This window comes from Muntiacus reevesi, chromosome X, assembly GCF_963930625.1.
Source record: "Muntiacus reevesi chromosome X, mMunRee1.1, whole genome shotgun sequence".
NCBI lineage: Eukaryota > Metazoa > Chordata > Mammalia > Artiodactyla > Cervidae > Muntiacus > Muntiacus reevesi.
The window spans coordinates 132,125,284-132,150,246 of record NC_089271.1 but is presented as its reverse complement, the minus strand read 5'-3'; the positions used below and the strand labels follow the sequence as shown (position 1 = coordinate 132,150,246).

General features: G+C 41.5%; 1 protein-coding gene and 1 non-coding gene across 4 annotated transcripts in view; both read right to left on the bottom strand.

Moving 5' to 3' along the window:
* Nucleotides 1-2,396, bottom strand: part of KLHL13 (kelch like family member 13) — a 194,836-nt gene extending 192,440 nt beyond the window's left edge. For 2 of the 3 annotated variants that reach the window (XM_065916153.1, XM_065916155.1), the window contains exon 1: nt 2,114-2,245. The gene's annotated coding sequence lies outside the window, so the exon portion shown is untranslated. Of the gene's footprint in view, nt 1-2,113 lie in introns of all 3 variants that reach the window. The other variant, XM_065916156.1, reaches the window with a different exon arrangement.
* Nucleotides 2,397-3,680: 1,284 nt separating this feature from the next.
* LOC136154968 (U11 spliceosomal RNA) lies at nt 3,681-3,813 on the bottom strand. The gene has a single exon (XR_010660662.1). It is a non-coding gene; the product is annotated as a U11 spliceosomal RNA (small nuclear RNA).
* Nucleotides 3,814-24,963: the final 21,150 nt, after the last annotated feature.

Below are 24,963 nucleotides of genomic sequence, written 5' to 3'. Positions count from 1 at the left end.
TATCCACCTTTATTTTTTTCTGGCAAACATAAATAGTTCATATTAGGGCAATCTTAGCTTAGACTTAGTATCAGTAATAATTACAAAAGGAAAAAAAAAATGACATAGTAACATAAACTCTTTTCTTTGAAACAGTTGGCAAGTTTGTATATCTTTCCAGAAAGGGTTGCCAAGAAAATTACAGATTTAGAAGGGTAGGCCTATTGGTATAAATCCCTTTTCCCAAGTATATCCATTTTTCAAAAGAACTAAGGAGAAGTCAGAAATTTAGCAAATGAATGAGGGAAATTACATATCAACTGAAAGCCATATAACTAAACTGATGATCAGCTAATATTTATATTAACTTTAATATATAAATATTCTTTAATATTCTTGTGAAGACCACTTTCCTCAGAGCATCACCATAAACTCGATACTGTCACACCACCCTTTCTTAAAAGGTGCTTATAAAAATGGCAGATTAAAAGCATTGGGAATTTGAGACTCTTATTTATCTATTTTAAAAATACATCATTTGATATTGCAGCAGAAACAACATGCATTGTCTCCTGGCCAAAAAAAAATGCTCCCAGGACAGTGAAATTTAGCTGTCACTTTCATTCACAACTTGGTTTTTTCTGAGATGATTGCCAATTAGTGCACACTGTGTCAATGACAACACCTGGTCACACACCAAGTAAACAATTCTATCACTGCTAAATGTAAGGAGATTAATTTTAAAAATGCAGACAAGGAAGCTAATATTTTTAAATGTAAAATGATGTCATACCTATAACTACTTAATGAATTATTTCATTTTTCTCAGTTTTCAAACTTCAACACTGGATACAGCCCATTTCCAGGAACACAGCCGCCAAGGTCGGCCTGTGCTAGTTCACTGTATCTGCCTCCACGTCCAGCTTCTTCATTCAATTTTCTTCACGAGCTAATTAGAGCATGGAAGTGAGTAAACGAACCTCAGTATGGGAGCACGGGGAGAAGGCAGTAGGCTGGTGCTGTGTGAAACTAACTTCAGCAAACAGAAAAGTCGTCCCTTTGACATGGTTTTTAAATTTTGCTTCTTGAGGGTACATACAAATATGTGATCTGCAGTAAGAAATTTTGGCTTCTTAAAAAAAAAAAAAGGCAGGGACCCTCCCAACAGAGACAGTTTTTAAACCCTAGAGTCTGTCAGTTCCAATTCAGTGGGTTTGGTAGCTAGCTTAGGCTAACTTGAGTGACTTTATCCCAAACTACTAGTCCTCTGACAACACCGAAACGCTGAACACGCCAGTTTGCAGGAGAAATGGAGCCAAGCATCAAGGTCCCTCCCACTGTCTCTCTCTACGGCCTGCTTGGCAGCGTGGGAAGAATCAGACGGAGGACCATGTGCTAGGATTAAAGACAAACATACATACATCCATTCTCAGTGCTGGTGGTTCTTGGACTAAGTTACTGAACACTAGGGAAAAAACAAACTTGCAAGTTCTTTAGATGATGTTTACTAAAGGCTCGTTCCCATCACTTTCAGTACACAGTACAGTAGACTGGAAGCTTCCAAAAAATCATTAGCGAACTGTGATTAATCCAAAGCAGCCGAGACTTTTTAGAGATGAAGACGCTCAAAGCAGAGTTAAAAGCTTCGAGGAAGAGAGGAGGGTGCTCCTGACTCGGGAGCCAGCAGCGAAGCCTCCCAAGTTAGAAGATTCGGAGGGAGGGATGGATTAGGAGCCACAAAGCAGAAACTGTAGGAAGGCAAGAGACAGCGGGGCCCGCGGAGGGCAGAGAGACCCCAGAGCGTCAAGGGCAGCGACAGCCCCGGAGGAGGAGATCTTAGAGGGGTAACAAAGAAGGAAAGGAAAACTAGGCGCAGTGGTCCTCCAAGAACCTAGGCGACGGGCGGAGCCAGCGAGTCGGGGAGGGAGCGATGAGAGGTGCGGGCAGGAGGGCGTACACCCGCAAGTGAGAGAAAACGGGTTGTGGGGACGGAGGGAGGGCGTGCAAGGAGCGGAGGTAACCCCCTGTCCGCCTGCAGGTCGCAACTCCGGACCGCGCGCCGCCTGGCCTCGCCGGGTCCCCGGGGCGCGAAGGCGGCCGAGGAAGCCGCTGCCACGCCAGGACCCTGCCTCACCTTGTTTGCCGCGTCCCGGCGTCCCGCCGCCCGTCCGCCTGCCGCTGCGCTCCGAGGGCCGACCAGCGAGTCGCGCGCGGCGCAGCCGGGGCTCCGTCCTGCGGCGAGGCAGCGGCCCCCCAGTCCTCCGTACCCCCTCGCTCGCCGGGGTCACTTCGCCTCGCTCTCCGGTAGGCGGAGAGCACGGACCCTACCTCGAACGCCGCTCCGCTGATTTGAAACGCTCCGTCCCCAGGGTTCCCCGGAATAGGAGCGGCGCTGCTGCGGCCGCAGCGGCGGAGCCTCCGCCTGACCTCACCGGGGGAGGGGGGGCGGGGGGGCGGGCGGTAGGGGGAGGGGGCGGGAGCCCAGCTGAGGAGGGGAGGGGGAGGGAGCGCGCGGGCGGGGGCAACATGGCGGCGGGGGCGGCCCCGGCGGCGCCTGCGCGGGAGGCGGGGGAGCTGGGGTAGGACCCAGTGTAGGGTCCGAGCGCAACTCCGCGGCCGCCCGCTGCGTGGCGAGGAGGGGCGGGAGGCGGGCGGGCCGCGCAGTGGCCCCCACGCCTCGGAAACCAGGACACTCGGCTTAGAGCACACACGGCCCCTGGGACCCAAGACAGAAGAGGTGAAAACTGTCAAATACCCGGGGACACGGCGCGCCAGCCAGGAGGAGCGCCCCCGCCCCGAGCCTCCTGCCCGCGCTTGTCGCGGCCCCTCGTGGTCGCTGAGGGCCCGGGCGCAAGGTGTCCGCTCCCGCCGCTTCACCTCGGTGGGGCGCGCACCTCAGAAGGAGCCTGACCCGGGATGTCACGCAACTACTGTTCATCCCTCTTCAAATGCGCTTCTTCTTTTCCCCCCGCGGGAGGTACAGACAATTAAGAAAGAAGAACATATACGACCCTTTACCCAGCGTCTGCTAAGCACCCAGCGCTGAATTACGAACGCACTGAACTCTCACACCTACTCCGCAAGGTCCACAGGTAGTGTTATCTCCATTTCACAACTGCCCAGACTGAGGTGTCAAAGACAAATTATTACTTGCCCAAGGTTACATAATTGGTAAGGGGCAGAACAGGGCCCAGGATCCCAAGCAGCGTGATTCCAGCGCCCAAGTTCTTAACCGCTGTGCCACGCTCTTTCCAAACTGGTAGAGCTGCTATTCTGAGTCACAGTCTTGACTCTCTCCCCCCAGTTCTGCCAGCCAAGCCCCCAACAAAAACCCCAGTCAAGCCTGTTTTTCCCCCTTGCAGGTCTTCTATTCATTCTTTGCCTTCTGGACGGTTATAGCCTGGGGCCACCTTCTTACACTTCTTCCTTTGCCTTTTCTTATAATTCCAGACTTCTCCTCAGAAAAATAATGGGAGAGTGCTGTTAGCAACCAGTTCACTCACTGTTTGTTTTTTAAGGAAAGGGATGGGGTGGGTGTGGGACGGTAGTTCTTTATGTTTTCTAGTATTTCTCTTTGCCTACCAGTAAACTGGTCAGGTGTCTGAGAGCTTAACGTTGCTGACTTGGTATTTCAAATTCCCTCCACTGAAATTCTAGTAGTGCGTTTTAAGTAGCTTTTTTTTTTTTTTTTTTTTTTTAGTGGGGGCGCCAGGACCAACGATCACCAGCTGCCCCATTAGCAAAAATTATGCTTCCGAAATCTCTTGATGTCGATTCCGCACGCAGAGCAAACGAGCTGCCCTACTTGTGCCACTCAGGACAGAAGCTTTTTTTAAGTAACTTTGAAATAATCAGTTACTCAAAAACTGACAAGAACTAAAGCTATCACCACATTGTTATACTTTACCATACTGGTAAAAAGAGAGAACTCCAAATGCACGTGGAATTTATATTATCTTTTACCTGCGTGTCAGTGGATTCAACACAGTGCATCTTTGTTAACAGACATGCATGCATTCATTGGCTTCTCCACCATGCTTATTTAATAATTATCACCATATACCTATGTTACACACAAAATGCCTCTTAGGTAGAAAGCACCTGTTAGGAGAGTTTACAGTCTCATTGATGAGATGTGTTTAAAGCAATTGATTTCAGTGTGTGTGAAAAATCTGGCACGTTAAGTTAAAAATAAACAAGTAAATACAACAGGGTGAAATACATCCAAGATACTGCTTCATCCTGGCCATAAAAAAGTTTAAGTGGGGTAGTTTTACAATACGTTTTCAAACAGAAATAATGGGAAAATAGGGTAATCACGTGTGGCCATAGCCTCCCCAATTCACACTATGAGAAAATCCTCCAGATACATAGCAAGGATGGGGGCAGTTATAGAATCTGCATTTGAACAATCGGATAGGAATGAAATAGATTACAAATAGACTTATCTGATAGGAATTAGTTGCTGTTTGGGTTAGAATGCTTTGAATAGTTAATCTAGCAGACAGAGCACCCTGACTTGGAGTCAGAAGACATGAGCTATGTTACGTTAGCACCACCATTTCTCTTGAATGCGTCTTCCTGAATTTAGAGTGGGGTGATGAAGATATTGGACTGATCTGCCTCATAGCATTGTTCCAGGTTTCAAAAAAAAAAAAAAAAAACAGTCATGTGAAAGTACCTTGTAAACTTGTAAAAATTATATATAAAATGTAAAATAATGTTTTTCTTAGACTGATTGGCCACTAAAAGCTAGGGATGTAATTATGAAAGATGTCACAAGTTACCCTGTAGCCAAAACTGTCAAGAATTAGACAGAGTTTGTAATAAAATAGGACAAACTCTGAAGAATGGGGAGATGTAACTGAGGTTCAAGAAATAAGAACACAAGTGAAAACAAAATAATAATGGTGAAAAGAATGCTGAAAATGGTGATGGCTATTGTGTGCTGTGGGCTTCCCCTGTGGCTCAGCGGTAATGAACCTGCCTGCAATGCAGGGGACGAGGCTTTGATCCCTGGGTTGGGAAGATCCCCTAGAGGAGGGAATGGCAACCCACTCCAGTATTCTTACCTGGAGAATCTCTGGACAGAGGAGACTGGCAGGCTACCGTCCTTGGGGTTGCAAAGAGTTAGAGCACACACACACACCTTATGGGCTGAACTGTACCCCAGCCCCCAAATTCATATGTTGAATCTTAAGTATCTCAGAATGTTAATGTTATTTGGAGATAAACTATTTAAATAGGTAATCAAATTAAGATGAGATCTTTAGGGTGGGCCCTAATCACTCATGACTGTTGTCCTTATGAGAGGAAATTAGGATACACACAGGCATACACACTGACCATGTAAGGACACAGTGGGAAGGCAGCCATCTGCAAGACAAGGAAAGAAGCCTCAGAGGAAACCAAACCTGTTGACACCTCAGTCTCAGACACACAGGCTCTATGAGAACTGTGAGAAAATAAATTTCTCCTTATTGTTGTTTAAGCCATCCAGTCTGTGCTACTTTGTTGTATCTACTGTAACAAGCCTAATATAACAGTGAAAAATTGAAATGGCAGCTGGATATCCTCTGTATTAGTTAACTGTTAATTGCTGCATAACAAATTGCCACAAACCTGGTACTGGTCTCAAACTACACACATGTATTATCTCAGTTTCTGGGGGTCAGAAGTCTAAGCAGAGCAGAGCTGGGTGTGATGCTCAGAGTCTCACAAAGTTGAAATCAAGGTGTCAGCCAGGCAGCATTAACCTGTGGAGCTCAGAGTCTTCTTTACAGCTCATTCAGGTGATTGGATTCAGTTCCTCAGGGTGGTAGGGTTGACACCCTGGGCATCTCCAGGCTCTAGAGACTGCCCCTCTCCATAGTCAGCTTACAACAGGGCTGTTCATTTCATCGTGCTCAACAGGAGAACTTCTCTCTCCTCCAGAAGGGACTTTAATTATGTCTTCAAAATCTGTTCACTGTTTTCTTATAAAGTAACCTAATCATCACAGTGGGACTTCCCTGGTGGCCCTGCCAATGCAGGAGGCACAGGAGATATGAGTTCAATCCCTGGGTTGGGAAGATCCCCTGGAGAAAGGCACAGCAACCCACACTAGTATTCTTGCCTGGAGAATCCCATGGACAGAGGAGCCTGGTGGACTACAATCCATGGGGTCACAAAGAGTTGGACATAACTTATCAACTAAACAGCAACAGTTATCAGAGTGGTCACCAAGCATATCCATAGATATCGACTACACTCAGGGGGAAGGGAATATACAGGGTGTGTAAACCTGAGGGGAAGAATCTTGGAGGTTATCTTAGAATTCTGCCACCAAGTCCCCTAGTGGTTTGACAAGATGAATTTAATTATATATTTATAGAAATTCAAGAAGACAGAGACCATGCAGGCAGATATGGACACGCACATACACACGCGCACACATGCCACAGAGCACCCAGCCACAGCTGAGGCCTAGTCCCTCAGGAAGCATTTGCCAGCTTACTGTGTGCCTAATAGATGTGAAACTAAGGGGATTCGATTGCATTAACTCTGATTAGAGAACAAACTGAAAAGTATCAGGACACCTTTTTTAGCCTCTCTGCTCAATTTGCATTTCTTTAAAACACTCTTCTGGTCCGTTATTGAATGGAACTGTTATTTAAGGAGAGTCCACAGGGGGCCTGCTTAAGCCCCTGACTTACTCCAAAGAGTGAATTAAGAAACAGAATAAGGAAGAAGGTTTCTATTCCCCTGTGGCTCACAAAATAACCTAGACAAGTAGCCTAGTCGGGTGGGGTGTGTGTTTAAATATAGAAATAAATATGGACTTTCTAAGTGAAACAAACATGTTTCATCCCCTTAGAGCAGTGAGCTCTTCACTGGGCTTCAAGGAGAGATCAAGATTGAGCTCAAAGCCAGGAAAGGACCTAAAGAAGCTGTACAGATTTTCTAACATCAAGGATGACATTAGCCATAAACGACATGAACTCTATCTTGCATGCAGGACTCTGGGAAGACTCTAACCCTGCCCTCTTCTGTCAAAACTTTTCAGAGCTGGCTTCTCAACACAGCTTCTATGCATTTCATTCTTACAGGAGCTCAAATTGGGAGGGTCAGAAGTAAAAAATGTCCTGGGCACTTTGGGATCAAAGGGTTCTAAAAATAGAACTATAGGATGAGTGCAAAGGATACCACTGAGTGTTCTGAAGTGTGAGAGTGATAAGAAGCAATGTCTGTTTGAGAATCAGCATGACTTCTCTGAGTCGGACAGGGGCAAAGGCAAAAGCAGTGAGACTGGTAGGAAGAGCTGCAGTAGGCAGACAAGTGACGATGCAGCTTAGAATAGGGTGGTAGCAGAAGAGACTAAAAAAAAAAGGCGGAGAGAACAGAAATATATTTAAGAGGATGACCCAGCAACTAGGAAGACCCATTCAACTAGATGAAAGATGATGTCATTCACAATGCTGAGAAAGACTGAAGAAACCAGATTTTTGAGGGTTTTTTTTTGGGGGGGGTGGGGGACTGTATTGCGTAAGGATGTCCATTTGAGACATGTTACCTTTGTTACTGAGATACTCAAGAGGAGAGATCAAGCAGGCAGTGACATATGCACCAAAGGCTCAGAATAAATTCTGTGTGATGGAGAGGCTTCATTGGCACGCTTCTACAGAAAGTGGTGCTCAAGTGTTGTCTGTCTCCCCAGAGTGCTACAACCCGATATACTTAACAACCTGGATGGATCTCAAAAGAATTATTCTAAGTGAAAGATGCCACACAAAAAGGGGCACATACCATATGATTCAATTCATATAAAATTCTAGAAAATGAAAACAAACCTGGAGTGGTAGGAAGCAGGTAAGTGATTGCCTGGGGATGTGCACCTCATTTGTCCATTCATTCAGTAACTATTTATTGAACGTTTCCCATATGAAAGGCCAACGCTAAATTCTATGAGAGACACAAATAAATATAAGATCTGGTCTCAAAATTAATAAAATCATTTTGAGGTGACATGTCAAAGTTCAAGTAACCACTATACCAAGCACGTGTGATGTGTCGTATGTGTGACACAAGCAATGGAAATTCATACAATCACACTTTGTCATATCAGTAAATTGGAAATAAAATCCTAACATCAGATATTTGGTTAAATATATGAATATATAACTGAATACTCCACACTCTTTCAAAAATAATACATGATTTTATCTGTTGAAATGGAAAGATACTCATGATAGATTACAAAATGGTACTATGATACCCCTCCCACAATAAACACACACACACACACACGTATACACATACAGAGAAATAGTTAAGAAAACTATACAATAGGATACTAACAGTGATTATTCTTTCAGGTATGAGATTATGTGGGTTCTATTCTTTTTTTCAATTTTATTTTACTTTTATTTATTTATTTTGGCCACACCATGCAGCTTATGGGAATCTTAGTTCCCTCACCAGGGATCTAACACAGGCCCTCAGCACTGGAATCCCAGAGTCCTAACCACTAGACTGCCAGGGAATTTCTGGGGATTATTATATTCTTTTACTTTTATGTACTTTCTGATTTTTCTATATTGAGACTAAAAGAAGGAAATAATGTGACTTTTTTCTAATAAATAGGAAAGGCTTTAGAGAAATTTTGATGCAGAGTCATGTTTTAGCCAAGTCATTTTTAAATTTTTTTACTGAGATTTGACACATAGCATTACATTAGTTTCAAGTGTGCAACAAATGATTTGATATTTGCATACATTGTGAAATAATGACCACAATACATCTAGTTAACATCCATCACCATACATAGTTACAAAAAATTTTTTCTTGTGATGAGGACTTTAAGATCTACTCTCTTAGCAACTTTCAAATGTGCAATATAGTATTATTAACTATAGTCACCATGCTGTACATTATATCTCTGTGACTTATTTATTTTATAACTGAAATTTTGTACCTTTTGACCCCCTTCACCCACTTTGCCCCCCTAAACCCCTCGAGGCATGTCATTTCTAAATGAGACTATATCTACTAGAGATACACAACTAGAGCAGTTAATTAGAATATATTTCTGGAGAGATGGTAGTTAAAACAATGGAAACAGTTAAGAAAACTCAGAGGAAACTAGACTCATGAAAGACTTAGTTATCACTTAAGACTTAGTTACAATCGGTGCATGCTCAGGTGTGTCTGACTCTTTGTGACCTCATGGACTGTAGCCCACCAGGCTCCTCTGTCCATGGGATTCTCCAGGCAAGAATACTGGAGTGGGTAGCCATTCCCTTCTCCAGAAGATCTTCCTGACCAGGGATTGAACGGTCTCCTGCATCTCCTGCATTGCAGGAAGATTTTTAACCCACTGAGCCACCTGGGAAGCCCTTAGTTACTAGAGGAGACACCAAAAGAACAATGGGGAAAAAAGAGGTCACTTCCCAAGTGAGAAACAAGAAAACATTAGAAGGAACAGAGAGGTAGGTGTGCTAAGCATAAGAGAGTGGGAGGTACTTACTCCAAGTGCCTGTAGGACTTACAGTGACATTCTTTAAGTAGAAGTGTCCAAAGCAAGTATAGAATTTAAAGCTGAAAAAAAAAAAAAAAAACAACTGAAGACGCCTTTTTAAAAAAATGTACCATGATACTACCTTATAAAATGTGTCGTCTTTCTCAAATGCAAATCTAAATATGTCATTTAATGTCAAATTGCTTCTTCTTTGCACATTAGAACTCATAGAAATCAGGAGACTGGAGCTAGAAAGGAATGCAAAGACCATTTCATTTTGGCCTTTGATTTCACAGATGAGAAAATTGAGGCCCAGAGAATCTGCCCAGGGTTACACAACTGATTTGCCCAGGGTTACACAACCAGTGACTTAAATACAGTTACGATTTTTCAGCTGTCTGTGCTAAAGGGGAATGCAGGAGCCTTGGTAAATGAATCCTTAGATATTGCACTAATCTCACTTTGTCAACAGTTTTAAGGTTCCTCCTTTCACAATCATTTCCTTTTCCTGTAACTAGGCTTGGGCCTAATCTATGCCCCTTCTTTCCACCTTCCCCTCTCCTTTTCCCTAAACCTGTCTCTTTTGTGGGGACTGCTTTATTTTGCCAGGACTCTGCTCCTATGATCATCATCATAAGAATGCCCCCTTCTTTGCATCCTAGCAAACAGCTTCTCCTTTTATCAGACTCAGAGCTAATGTCACTTTCCCTAGAAAGTATTTTCTGTCCACCCAGGGGACAGTGCACACACCTCAGTGCAGTAGTGAAGAGCTAAGTTTGTCTGGGTTTGTCCAAGTTCTGCTACTCACTGTGACCTTGGGCAAATGACTGAATCTCTTTTTGCCCACCTGTATTTTGTAACCTGGGGATCCTAATAATTCCTTATCTATTGGATTCTAAGTTACTGTACATGAAAGCACTTAGAACTATACCTGGTACACAGGAAGTGCTACAGAAGTCCTAGAAACTATAGGGACCTCCCTGGTGGTCCAGTGGTTAAGACTTCACCTTCCAACGTGGGGAGTACAGGTTCGATCCCTGGTTGAGGAGCTAGGATCCCACATGCCTCATGGCCACCAAAAAAACAAAACATAAGACAGAAACAATATTATAACATACTCAATAAAGACTTTTTAAAAATGGTCCACAGGAAAACATCTTAAAAAAAAAAAAAGAAGTCTTAGATACTGTCATTATCTCAAACCCACTCCTCTCACCAGAGCACCTGAAATACTCTCTGGTATTCTGTCCATACCTGCCTCCCCCTACTGGACTATAAGCAGTTACTTAGCACGCACGCAGAGCCATAAGCAGTTAAGGGGTACACAAAATAATTAGCTGCGAAATATGATGTCAAAACTACTTTTGAAAAGACTTCCATATCACTTCTTCCATGTGAATAGGTGAGCTCCCTTAAATACTATGTCATTTGGGCAAGTCTTTTACATTCTCTGACTCTTCTCCAACATGTAAATAGGATAGTAACACACTATTCAACATTTCACAAACTGTAATGAATAGCAAATTAATATTACTAAGGTACTTCAAGATGAAAAGCACTACAGAACTGCACGGTATTTTTTAACAGGGTTTGCCTTCTTCATTCTTTTTTTTTTTTTTTTTTTAAAGATAAAAATCAATAGACCTTTTATTACACTTCAAATCTCATGAAATTGGTGCCACCAATTTGCAAGACCTATCACACAAGGGGTAAACCTGCAAAGAAAGCAAAAGTACATAACTTTCTGGTATTTCTACCATTTGTATCTCCAATTTGTATAGTGTATTAATTTACATTTAAGCCAAGGACATTTCCATACTTCCCATTCATTTACTTCTTTTTTTTTTTTTTTTTTTTAAATATTATTTTATTAGTTGGAGGCCAATCACTTTACAACATTTCAGTGGGTTTTGTCATACATTGACATGAATCAGCCATATAGTTACACGTATTCCCCATCCCGATCCCCCCCCCACCTCCCTCCCCACCCGACTCCTCTGGGTCCTCCCAGTGCACCAGGCCCGAGCACTTTACTCATGCATCCCACCTGGGCTGGTGGTCCGTTTCACCATAGATAATATACATGCAGTTCTTTCAAAACATCCCACCCTCACGTTCTCCCCCAGAGTTCAAAAGTCTGTTCTGTACTTCTGCGTCTCTTCTTCTGCCCTGCATATAGGGCCATCGTTACCATCTTTCTAAATTCCGTATATATGTGTTAGTATACTGTAATGTTCTTTATCTTTCTGGCTTACTTCACTCTGTATAATGGGCTCCAGTTTCATCCATCTCATTAGAACTGATTCAAATGAATTCTTTTTAACGGCTGAGTAATATTCCATGGTGTATATGTACCACAGCTTCCTTATCCATTCATCTGCTGATGGGCATCTGGGTTGCTTCCATGTCCTGGCTATTATAAACAGTGCTGCAATGAACATTGGGGTGCACGTGTCTCTTTCAGATCTGGATTCCTCAGTGTGTATGCCTAGAAGTGGTATTGCTGGGTCATATGGCAGTTCTATTTCCAGTTTTTTAAGAAATCTCCACACTGTTTTCCATAGTGGCTGTACTAGTTTGCATTCCCACCAACAGTGTAAGAGGGTTCCCTTTTCTCCACACCCTCTCCAGCATTTATTGCTTGTAGACTTTTGGATAGCAGCCATCCTGACTGGCGTGTAATGGTACCTCATTGTGGTTTTGATTTGCATTTCTCTGATGATGAGTGATGTTGAGCATCTTTTCATGTGTTTGTTAGCCATCTGTATGTCTTCTTTGGAGAAATGTCTGTTTAGTTCTTTGGCCCATTTTTTGATTGGGTCGTTTATTTTTCTGGAATTGAGCTTCAGGAGTTGCTTGTATATTTTTGAGATTAATCCTTTGTCTGTTTCCTCATTTGTTATTATTTTCTCCCAATCTGAGGGCTGTCTTTTCACCTTACTTATAGTTTCCTTTGTTGTGCAGAAGCTTTTAATTTTCATTAGGTCCCATTTGTTTATTTTTGCTTTTATTTCCAATATTCTGGGAGGTGGGTCATAGAAGATCTTGCTGTGATTTATGTCGGAGAGTGTTTTGCCTATGTTCTCCTCTAGGAGTTTTATAGTTTCTGGTCTTACATTTAGATCTTTAATATAGTAAATGGGACTATAGGAACTTGTTTATAGGGAGGCTCACCTTCTATTTTTTCAGGTTAGCTTTCTTTTACATTAGAAGATTTCAACGGCAAAGTAAGTAGCAGGAGCTTCTTGGGAACAATGGTCCCAGTTTCATAAACATGCATTGTGGGGGGTCTCTGCCTCTTATCGTTAGGTGAGACCTGCACAGCATCTGATCAAGTTTCTTTCTCCAGTCTTTCAGTCCAACAAAGTCTCCATTGCATCCGCAGTTGTTGATCAGTTTCGGTAACTGATTCTATCCAAAAGTCAAACCTTCTCTAATCAGCAGTGATGATGCCTCATGCCTACTAATAGCCACAGAACAACTTCAGACTAGCCTCAGCCTCCGCTAACACCCACAAAATAAAAAAGTCTAAAGCAGCACCAGCCAACAGAAATACAATGTGAGCCAAAAACATTAGCCACACATGCAATTTTAAATTGCCAAATAGCTACATTTTAAAAAGTAAAAGGAAACAGGTGAAATTAATAACATTTTATCTAAGTCAATGAAATAAAAATATTTTCAACAAGTGATCATTACAAAAAAGAATTAATGAGATATTTTATATTACTCTTTTTTTGTCCTAAGCCTTTGAAATCCAGTGTGTATTTTATACTTACAGCACATCTTAACTTGGACTGGCTACATTCTAGCTACTCAATAGTCACATGTGGCTAGTGGCTACTGTATTGGACATGGTAAGTTTAGAGATCTGGTTTACTGACCTGAAATAACCTAAAATTATATACTTACATATACCAGAGAACTGTCTCCAGCAGCACTCTCCTTGCACAATACCCTACGAGTGTAAGAAATGACATAGAAGATGTAGTTTTTATTATCTACACATTAAAGGTTTTGCTAAGTACTACTAATTAACTACAAAGGCATTATGTAGTAATATGATAGAATGGCAAATGTGATAGTACAGAAAAATATGAAAATTCTAAAGGATTAATTGCATATGGAAGACCGTTACATTTTTGACCAATCAGAAGAGAAATAGGGAGCAGGAATTACCCATTGAGTGTATCAAGTTTAGAACAGAAGACATTTTAAAAATAAAAGCAATGCTTTGTTTGAATTTGAGAGGATTTGGAATCACATGGATATTTTTAAAGAAAAACAATTTTATTACTTTCAAGTATATAGAGAAGTGCAAATTAGACTGGCAAAGAGTTCGTAGAAACCCTTGATAGACCCACTCTATTAATCAGGCAGACAGTCAGCCAACTAAGGGCATCTAATACTTCCTATATGCTATTTCTTCTGTCTAAGCACGCCATGCTCCAAGTCCTTTTTTCCCAAGCAACTTCTGCTAATCTCTAGATCTCAGATTAATGTTTTTCTCCAGATGACTTTTTCTCATATCTTAGACTAGAATGGATATTTCTGTAATATTCCCACAGCACCCTGTACTCAAATAGTATCACCCCATTAATGTAAGCCATTATTTGCCTTCGTGCTAGAATGTAAACCTCATGGAGGAACGAACTAGGCGTGTCTTGCTTGTTGGTGAACCCCAGTGTCTCAAATGAAGCCTGGCACATTGGAAGCACACAAATATTGTTAAGTCATTAACTCAAGTCACTAATAATTATGTTTTGTTATGGACAACTGTTGGGTTGGTGAAAAAGTTCATTCAGGGTTTTCTTGGACAACTTTTTAGACAGCTCAATGTATTAGCATACCAGTTGCACGTAGAAGAGGGCATCAACAGTGTTTATTACTTTAAGTACTTTATACTCTTCTAATACAGTCATATTTATAATACTGATGTTCTTGACAATGTTTTTATTTTTCCATGAAAAGTGAAAGTCACTCAGTCGTGTCTGACTCTTTGAGACCCCATGGATTGTAGCCTGCCAGGCTCCCCTGTCCGTGGAATTCTCCTGGCAAGAATCCTGGAGTGGGTAGTCGTTGCCTTCTCCAGGGGATCTTCCCGACCCAGGGATCAAACTGGGGTCTCCTGCATTGAAGGCAGATTCTTTACTAACTGAGCTTCCAGGGAAAGCCCTATTTTTTTTTTCCATGAAGAGGGCAAAATCTCAGTTTTGGTCTGCATATTCTCAGATTCTCAATCAGTAAAGTGCATACTAATGAAGCTGTCCTGTATTATGATTAAATGATCCTTGGATCTTCACACCACCCACTTCATCTCAGGGATTAAAGTTTTAGAATGTGATTTATCTACCTGACATAAATGGTTTTAAGGTTGCCTCTCTTTTTAATGCAGGCCCTAAGGACTGGAACTACCTAATACAGTGAGTGAAACTTGCTTAGTCGTGTCCGACTCTTTGTGACCCCATGGACTATACAGTCCATGGAATTCTCTAGGCCAGAATACTGGAATGGGCAGCCTTTTCCTTCTCCAACCTAATACAGAGTTTGGATATAAACCCCACATTATATCCATATATATGTAGGGTTTATATCCAAACTCCACATATATATGTGGGGTTTATATCCAAACTCCATGTATAACATTCATGACACGGGAAACTGTATTTCACTTGAATTTTAACTTTCCTGACATTCTTGGAAAAACTAATTTTTTAACAACTATTTCCCCACACATGAAATATGTATAGCCAGGAGCTACCCCATTAAGTAGCCACACCCATCTTGCCCAACTCCAACACTTTGCTAGTAATTAGCACTGCAGCCTCAGGAATGTTACAAAGGTTCTAAACTCTTTTAAGTTTCCCATCTCACTCTAGGACATTTTTGCTTGTCATTCTTTGATGTGACACACACTACTGTTTCCCTTATTACTCTCAAAGACTAGAGTTAATATTTGTTGAGTGCTATGGTGGACCAGGTACTGTGCTAAGCTCTTTAGAAACATTATCTCATTTAATCCTCACAGCAATCCTATGAGGTAGGTGTCATGAGTGTCCTCATTTCAGAAAGGTGCAATGTGAAGCACCGAAGGTTAAATAACTTCCATAAGGATTCACAGGTATTAAGAGGCAGAGCTGAACACTGATCCTGAGCAGAGTGGCTCCAGAATTTAGGCTACATCATTTTGATGAAAATGTTAGTATTCTAGTGCCTCTGCCTTGCTCTGGCCTTCTCAGTGGAAAATGAAAAAGCTATTATATGTAATTTTTACTCAAGATACTTGAGTATATATCAGATCATCACATTTATACACTTTAAACTTACATAATGTTATATGTCAATTAAATCTTAATAAAACTAAAAAAATGTTTTAAGATACTTTGGGTAATGATATAGTAAAAAGAATGTCTATTAGTTTTTTTCAACTTAAGTTACACTATCATTCCTCTTCCTAAACTCTATCTACCTTTTTTATATATTTGAAATCACTACAACAAATTTTTTTCCAACAGGAAACAGTTAAGAAATAGTATATATATTTAATAAATGCATATTTATTACCATGATCCTTGTTATAGACAGCTTTTCCCCCTCTGCTCAAAATTCATCTAAAACTTGAGTTATATGAATGGGAAGTATAAAATTTCTGAGTTGGAAAGGATCTTAGAGACCCAACCTCCTCATCTTAAAAGCAAGGATTCCTGGGTCAAGACTGAATATGTTAGGCCTTTAGTTCATTTATTCATTAATTCTGCAAATATTTATTGAGTATTGAGTATCTGCTGTGTGTTCTACCAGCTTCCCAGGTGGCGCTCGTGTTAAAGAACCTCCTGCCAATGCAGAAGACACAGAGTTTGATTCCTGGATCGGGAAGACCCCCTGGAGGAGGGCATGGCAATGCACTCTAGTATTCTTGCCAGAGAAATCCCATGGACAGAGAAGCTGGGCGGGATACAATCCATGCAGTCGTGAAAGAGTCACGCCCGACTTAGCAACTAAACAGCAACAACAAATACAACTGAATAAGCAAGATAATTTCGGGCAATAAGAAGTGTCACGAAGAAAAAATGAAGAAATGAGGACTTCCCTGGGGGGCAGTGGATAAGAATCTGCTTGCCAATGCAGGGGACACTAGTTTGATCCTTGGAAGATGCCACCTGCCACAGAGCAAGTAAGTCCGTGCGCCAAGAGAGCCGAGCCTACCGTGCTGCAACTACTGAAGCCCATGTGCCTAGAGCTTGTGCTCCACAACGAAGAGTAGCACCCACTCACTGCAACTAGAGAAAGCCTGAGCAAAGCAACCAAAAGTCAGTGCAGCCAAGAATAAATAAATAAATTTTAAAAAATTCTTTAAAAACAAAACAAAAAACCTGAAAACAAGAGAAGTGAGATAGTGATTTGAGATGGGAGGAGCTATTTCTAAAGAAATGGTCAGGAAATAATGCTCTTAGGAAGCAAAATTTGCACTGAGCCCTGAATGAAGAGAAGAAGCCACCCAATCTAAGATCTGAGGGAAAGCCATTCCAGGAAGGAAATGGCAAGTGAAAAACGCTGAAATGGGGATGAATTGGATGGATTAAAGTAATAGAAGAATAGCCATTATAGCTGAAGGACAGTAAGCTAAGGGCTGAGTGGTATAGAGCATGATACTGTGAAAACGTGGATAAAAACAAAACTGCTGACAGCCTGTGGCCTGTGTCAAGAAATTTTAATATTATTCTAACTGTAATAAGAAGCGGTGATAAGATGTCTTAGTTTTTTCCATAATAATATTAAGTGCTGTTAAAGCTTTAAATCAGAGTACAATGTGTGTGTGTTAGCCGCTCAGTCATGTCTGACTCTTTGGTGACCCCATGGACTGTAGCCCACCAGGCTTCTCTGTCCATGGAATTCTCCAGGCAAGAATACTGGAGTATGTTGCCATTTCCTTCTGCAGGGGATATTCCTGACCCAGAGATTGAACCTGGGTCTCTTGCATTGCTGATAAGATGCTTTACCATCTGAGCTACTAGGGAAGCACAAATCAAAGTACAACAGCTATAACTTATCATTAGTTCTCAGTTGTATACAGAATTGCTAGACCATGAGTTGAGTTTGTTTAATATCAATGCTTTGAGAAAATAATGGAAATTTTTTAGAATGGTAGCAATTACTGTTATAGTAATGTCCCCCATTGAATCACACCTCCCTGGACCCATGGTCTTCCTGTAGTCCTTTAACACAGTAACTCTGAGCTTGGCCTCTCACATTGTCTCTGTGACTTGCTTTGGCTAGTGGGACATAAGCAAGCATGTCACCAGCAGAGGCTTGCAAAGCACGTACGCATTGGAGCCTGCTCTCCCTTGCTACTGGTAGAACCCATCAACCATATGAAGAAGTTCAGGGTAGCCTACTGGAGTGTGAGTGACCCTTGGCCCAGATTCTTCCACCACGCCAGCTGACAGTCAGCCAACCACCACCAGACAAATGAATAAACCCAACCACAGACATAAACCCTACTAACACTCCACCCAGATAAACCCAACCCAGACCTAACCCAGATCACAATGGGTGCATGCTCATTCGTGTCCAACTTGTTGTGGTCCCATGAACTGTAGCCCACCAGGCTCCTCTGTCCATGGGATTCTTCAGGCAAGACTACTGGAGTGGGTTGCCATGTCCTCCTCTAGGGGATCTTCACAACCCAGGCACTGAACCCTCAACTTCTGTGTCTCCTGTACTGCAGGCAAATTCTTTACCACAGACCACTGGGGAAACCTGCCAGATCACAGGCTAGTGAGCAAATCAAACATTTTAAGCCTCTAAATTTGGGGGTAATTTGTTGTGCAGAAATGAGTAATTGAGGCAGCTATATAAATAGAATCCCATTTCATAAGCTTAAAGGCAACCAAGATTTGTGCATTACTGTATTTAAACTACTTTATTTTAGTGCTTCTTTTTTTCTGAGCCACAGTGCACTCCATATGGAATCTTAGTTCCCCAACCAGGGATCAAACCTGGGCCTCCTGCAGTGGAAGTGTGGAGTCTTAACCACTGGACCACCAGGGAAGTCCCCAATCTAAACTATTTTTAAGTGACACTTTGTAAAATGATTCAATTGGTTTCAAGGTACTTAAGGCAGTTTAAAATAATACATTCACAAAATATCAATGATACATATTTTAAAAACCATCCCAAACCTATTAATATTATAGTTACTCCTGTACAGATATTCAAATACAGTTATTATATATAAATATCATTCCAAAAGGATACGTTTTTATTAGTTTAGTGGCTATTTCTTGAGAAGGGACTTATCCACCTTATTCATGCAATTAGTCTTTTCTTCTTTTTTTATAATTATATTTATTTATTTTTAATTAATTGATGATTGCTTTACAATATTGGTTTGATTTCTATCATACATCAACATGAATTAGCCATACGTATACATATGTCCCCTCCCTCTTAGTTTCTTTCTTTAAGTTTTGAATAACAATTTCACAAGGTTCAAAACCAAAAAAGTCATAAACTGATATCCAGTTAAAAGTTCTTCCCATTTCTGTCATATCCATCTACTACCCCCATCCCACACAACCATTATGATTCATTTCTTATATATGCTTCCAGGGTTTATGATTTTTTTATTCAAGAACTAAAACAGCAAAGCTATATTTGTATGTATTTTAAAGTTGCAAATGGGAGAAAAGGGGAGGATATAATGGTATTTGTTAAAACAGAACTCTTTCTGCACAGGATGGTTGCCATTCTCTTTATCATCAATTTTTGCTTGGGTTTTATCAACTAAATTAATTGAAGAAGTATTTGTTGAGTCTCCTCTCAAACACAATTCTAGGTTCTGGCTCTGTATGTAGCCCAGATAAGAACATCATCAGTACACTCTAGTGAAACCAAAAGTAGCTTTTAATGGATGACTCTAATGTCACAATAAAACAATAGTTTTTATAAATGTAGTAGTCTCTAACCAAGAAATCCAGTTTTTTTTTACTGAACTTGTTAAAGGAAATTGAATATTTAGAAAACAACTGATCAAAACAAACAGCTGGAAACAGCAAACATGAAGCCAAAGAAAAGAAAAATACAAGAAACTTGAGAAAACAGCTTTAGGAATGTCCACAGTTATTAGCTTTCAACCACCAGGAAGATGTCCAACCAAAACTAAGATTTAAATGCCTTCAGGGAAAAAGGAGTTTCAACACTTAGCAACTTCATTACTAAGAAAGTATCTGACCTAAATTCACAGGGGAACCACTCATATTTTAAGTTACCTCATACTAATCTATTTCCCAAGCTTATAAATATATTGGTGATGTGATGGACTCAAAAGCATCTTAAAGACCACACATGAACTTTAATATTAACTTGTACTTAGATAACAAACTAAAAACTAAATAATGTTGTCCCGTGAGAAGTCACAACTCTAAGCAACAACACAGCATTCTGCTACATAGAAAGCCAGAAGGCAGGCTTGGTCAACCATGAGATCACCACTTGCATTTTTATGTATCCCCCTCCCAGTATTTGAAAGAACTTGCACAACTGAAATCAGTTCAAACAAGTCTGTCCACAACATCCTTTAATAGCCTTCAGTGTTGAACATTTTATTCTCAAATGACTACTTTTCCACACATCGTTATGATGATGGTCAGTTTTGATGTTGAAAACAAACAGGTCTTGAAAGCAGATGTGTTTCAAAATGTGTTAATATATAAAGTTTCTCAGCTCTGCAACTTTTTTTCTATTACCCTTATCATAGAACCAGGTGAAGGAAAAGGCTAGAGATGCTCTTAATAGAATAGCTCGGAAGAAAATATAGCATAAGCAAATGATGCCCTTCATTGATGTGAAATTCATGTAACTTCATAATGGAAAACTATGTTAGTCAGTGTTGTCCAGAAAGACAGAACTAGTAAGGTATAAATATTATATATATATATATATACACAGACACACATACATACAAGATATGTTTATATATACATATCACATGGGCTTCCCAGGTGGCACTAGTGGTAAAGAACCTGCCTGCCAAAGCAGGAGATGTAAGAAACTGTGGTTCAATCCCTGGGTCAGGAATATCCCCTGAAGGAGGGCATGGCGACCCACTCCTGTATTCTTGCCTGGAGAATCCCATGGACAGAGGAGTCTGGTCGGCTATAGTCCACAGGGTTGCAAAGAGTTGGACACAACTGAAGTGACTTAGCATGCACCCATATGTATCATATATATAAGGTTATATATTAATATACATTGGGTTGACTAAAAAGTTTGTTTGGCTTTTTCCATCAGCCAGTATGGAAAAACCTGAAGGAACATTATTGCCAGCCTAATATATAAGAGCTATCTAGAGACTGGTTGATTAATTTAAGGAATTGTTTCACACAATTGTGGAGACCCACAGGCTAGAGAGCCAAGGAAGAGTTGATGTTGAAGTTCAGGTCAATCTCCTGGCAGAATTCCTTCTTCCTGGAAGGAGGTCAAAATTTGTCTTATTAAGGCCTTCAACTGATTGGATGAGGCCCACCCACTGGGCCTGTTACTGAGTAACATGCTTTATTCAAAGTCTACTGATTTAAATGTTAATCTCACCTCCAAAATACCTTGTGAGCAATATCTAGAATAATACTTGAATAAATATCTGGATACCTAGGCCTAGCCAAGATGGGACATAAAACTATCACACCAATGAACCCTCAACAAATACCTCTTGAGCAATACAGATGGTCCTAGGAAATGGTACATAAAATGGATGTTTATATATAGAAGCCCCATAACTTCTCAAACTGATGCTACTTTTAACTTGTGGTTTGGCTCTGCTAGTCCCTGTGGCATTCCAACGAGAGGCAAACAATAACCCAATAGATAGTCAGGTTCAGCCTATGAAGACTTGAGACCTAGAGGATTCATAGTTGAAAGAACTGTTGATCTTCTTAAACTGGCAGACCTGAAGGGAAGCCTGAACATGCTCACATGAGTTCTCCTGCTAATCCCCAGTGGGGTTGCTCAGTCTAGAAAAGTGACCTCCTGCCCTAGATTCTTGCTTTATCCTCCAGTTCCTCAATGAGCCTCAATGCCTGCCCTGACCTCAACTTACTTGACCAGAGCCCAAACACTCTCTGTGCACCATGAACTGGGGCTGCTTCCACATACCAAGAGCAACTATCTATCTGATTCCAAACATCAGCACATGGATGGTCTTCAGCGCTGGGGCTTGTTGTGTCCCTTTGAACACTTAATCTGGGTTCTGAACCCAATTCCAATGTGTGTTTCAGTGTGTGTGTGTGTGTGTGTGTGTGTGTGTGTGTGTGTGTGTGTGTGTGTGTGGTGGTGGTGGGGGCAGGTCTTATCCCTCAAAGCAGCAAACAACTCTCCACACACCACCTGGCTGCCCTACAATTCAGCTCAATGTTGACACTATCCACCCAGAGATAGCATCAGATTCTACAAGGTAAGGGCTCAGTCCCACAAAACTGTCCCGTCCCCCAACTTCAGGTTATCACCTGTGCTTCTGAGCAACCAGTTATAGAGTGTAGGTTCCAACAATCTTCTCCTGGGGGTCAGTTAATTTAATAGAGTGGCTCACAGAATTTGAGAGAAACTGTTACTAGATTTTACTAGATTAGCAGCTTATGATAAAAGAATAGAATTCAGAAACAGCCAGAGGGAAGAGATGCACATGGAAAGGTATGGGCAAAGGATGAGGAGCTTCCTATGCTCTCTCAGGCTGCCACTGTCCCCAAAACTCCCAAATTTACCAACCCAGCAGCTTTCTAAATTCTGGCTTTTCAGGTTTCTCTGGAAGCCTCATTACATGGGCATGAATGATCAAATCATTAGCCAATGACCACTGAATCAACCTCCAGGTCCTCTCCTTTCCCTGGACGCCAAGAGGTGGGACTGAAAATTACAACCCTTTAATCACATGGTTGGTTCTCCTGGCAACCTACCCCCATCTTCAAACAGGATCCAAAAGTCACTTCATTGACATAACAAAAGACACCTTTATTGCTCTCCTCCCAGGAACTTCCAAGGCTTTTAGCAGCAATGAGAGTGAAAAGCAAATATATATTTCTCCTTAGAAATCACAGTGCGTGCGTGTTCAGTCCCTTCAGTCGTGTCCGACTCATTGCAACTCCATGGACTATAGCCCACCAGGCTCCTCCATCCATGGGATTCTCCAGGCAAGAATACTGGAGTGGGTTGCCATGCCCTCCTTCAGGGGATATTCCTGACCCAGGGATTGATATTCCTGACCCAGGGATTGAACTCGCATCTGCCTGCATCTCCTGCATTGCAGGCGGATTCCTTACCCACTGAGTCATGTGGGAAGCCCAGAAGTCACAGTATCACAACATTTTGGGAATGCTTTCTCCACCAGCACTCATTCTATTTCAATTTCCTTATCCTTGGGAGCCATTATACAGACGGCTAAATTCTCCTAGTTCTTCTTGTCCTTCCTCAGGTTCTACTACTTCCCCGCTAACCTGTGCCTGCTTGAACAGTTTATGGCAGTAGATGAAAAGGAAGAAAAGTAAAAGTGAATGATCCTCCTATCCATTCTGCAAGATCAGATTCCTGAGTATCATATTTTCATAGAACTGAATGTATCAGGTTTGAGTATGGCTTCTGCTGCATCTTGTAGAACAAAAGTATGAAAAGTATACACTATAACTACAATACAATCATGATATTTCTGCTGTAAGTCTCAGTTTTCTTTGTATGAGAATCACATATTCTAAAATTATGATCTTAATAGCAGAATGAGCAATGAAAAATATTTTTAAGTGGTTAAAATAAGAAAAACTGATCTTGAAATTATTTTTTAAGTATCTATAAAGCATGAAACCACACAGCTCAGACTGGGACTTGAATCTGTGAACTGGAACTTGAACCCACTATCTTTTTTTTTTTTTTGGCTGTGCTATGCAGCATGTGGGATCTTAGTTCCCTGACCAAGGATCAAACCTGTGCCCTTTGCATTGGGAGCATGGAGACTTAAGCACTGGACCACCAGGGAAGTCCAAACCCACTGTCTTTTAATTGAGATCATACATCTGGTCTCAGGACTTAATGAAGCTCAGGTTTTTTATGTTTCATCACAGAAAGAATTCAGTGAAAGACAAAGTCACAAGTAAGAAGTGCATTTATTTAGAGAGATACACATTCCATAGACAGAATGAGGTCCATCTCAAAGGCAAGAATGACCTTGGGAGAAACACTCCACAGACAGTATGTGGGCCATCTCAGAAGGTAAGAGGCCCCCAAATATGGGGTGGTTAGTTGTATGGGCTGGTTAATTTCATAGGCTAATGAGTGGGAGGATTATTCTAAATATTTGGGGGAAGGGGCAGAAATTTCCAAGAATTGGGCCACTGCCCACTTTTGACCTTCTATGGTTAGCCTCAGGACTGCCATGGCACCTATAGGTATATCATTTAGATGCTAATATATTACAGTGAGATATAATGAGGCTCAAGGACAACTGGAAGTCGAATCTTCCTCCATTTTGGTCCTAGTTGGTTCTAAACAGTTTATGTCATATCCTCAAGGGCTATATCATTCTTTTAAAGGTTATGCCCTGCTCCCTTTCCTCCTGTTTCAAAACCAGGTCTTCTAAGAGTGTCTTCCTTGCCTGTAAATCAGGCACCTTTGAAAGATATACTTGTTTCAACTGATGTATATTTTTATAAATACCAGAAGACAATTTTACTGCTCCAGGCCAACTTGGCCCAGCAGGCCGGGCCGCCAGATCCACCGTTCTCTGGCATTGGGATTTTCGTTTTCAGATGCATTGAGTTTGTTGGTTGGTATGTGTATAACGAGTGCACGCTCGATACCTACCAGTCATTCCTTGCTCTGTGTGTGTGTGTGTGTGTGTGTGTGTGTGTGTGTTCCCTGTGGGCAGCAAGACAAGTCATATAATTTGTATTGGTTAGCACTCCCCTACTCACACCCTGTCCTCACCCTGGGCCACCATGATTGACTTATCTAGACATAATTCAGATGTGAGCAAGCATTAGGAACCCACTGGACAGGAAAACTGGATCAAGAAGGAAGTACTGTCACCGGAGGCAACAGGGAACCCCAGGACCAAAATGAGGGGCTGAGTCAGAAAGGATGTCAGTCAGCCAAAGTCCAAATGCCAAAGGGAAAGTCAGGAAAAAGATTAAGTCCTGGAAGGAACAGAGATGGGAATGATCACAATCAGAGTACACAGTCAAGGAAAGAAACAGGAAGACAAGATAAAGTAAAATCAAATCAAGACTAATTAGGGACAAGAGAAGGCACATCAATTGATTAGAATGCCTGCTAACTACTGGGGGTGGCTTCAGAGAGGCCCATAGGGACGTGTTAAAAAGAAGGGCAGGTAAGTCAGCCCAATGTAAAGAGTCAGGAAGGAGGTGGATTAATATTTCCTATGGTACCTTTCACAAAGTAAATTCTCAGTTAATATTAACTGAGCTAGTCAAGCAGTAATTAGGTAC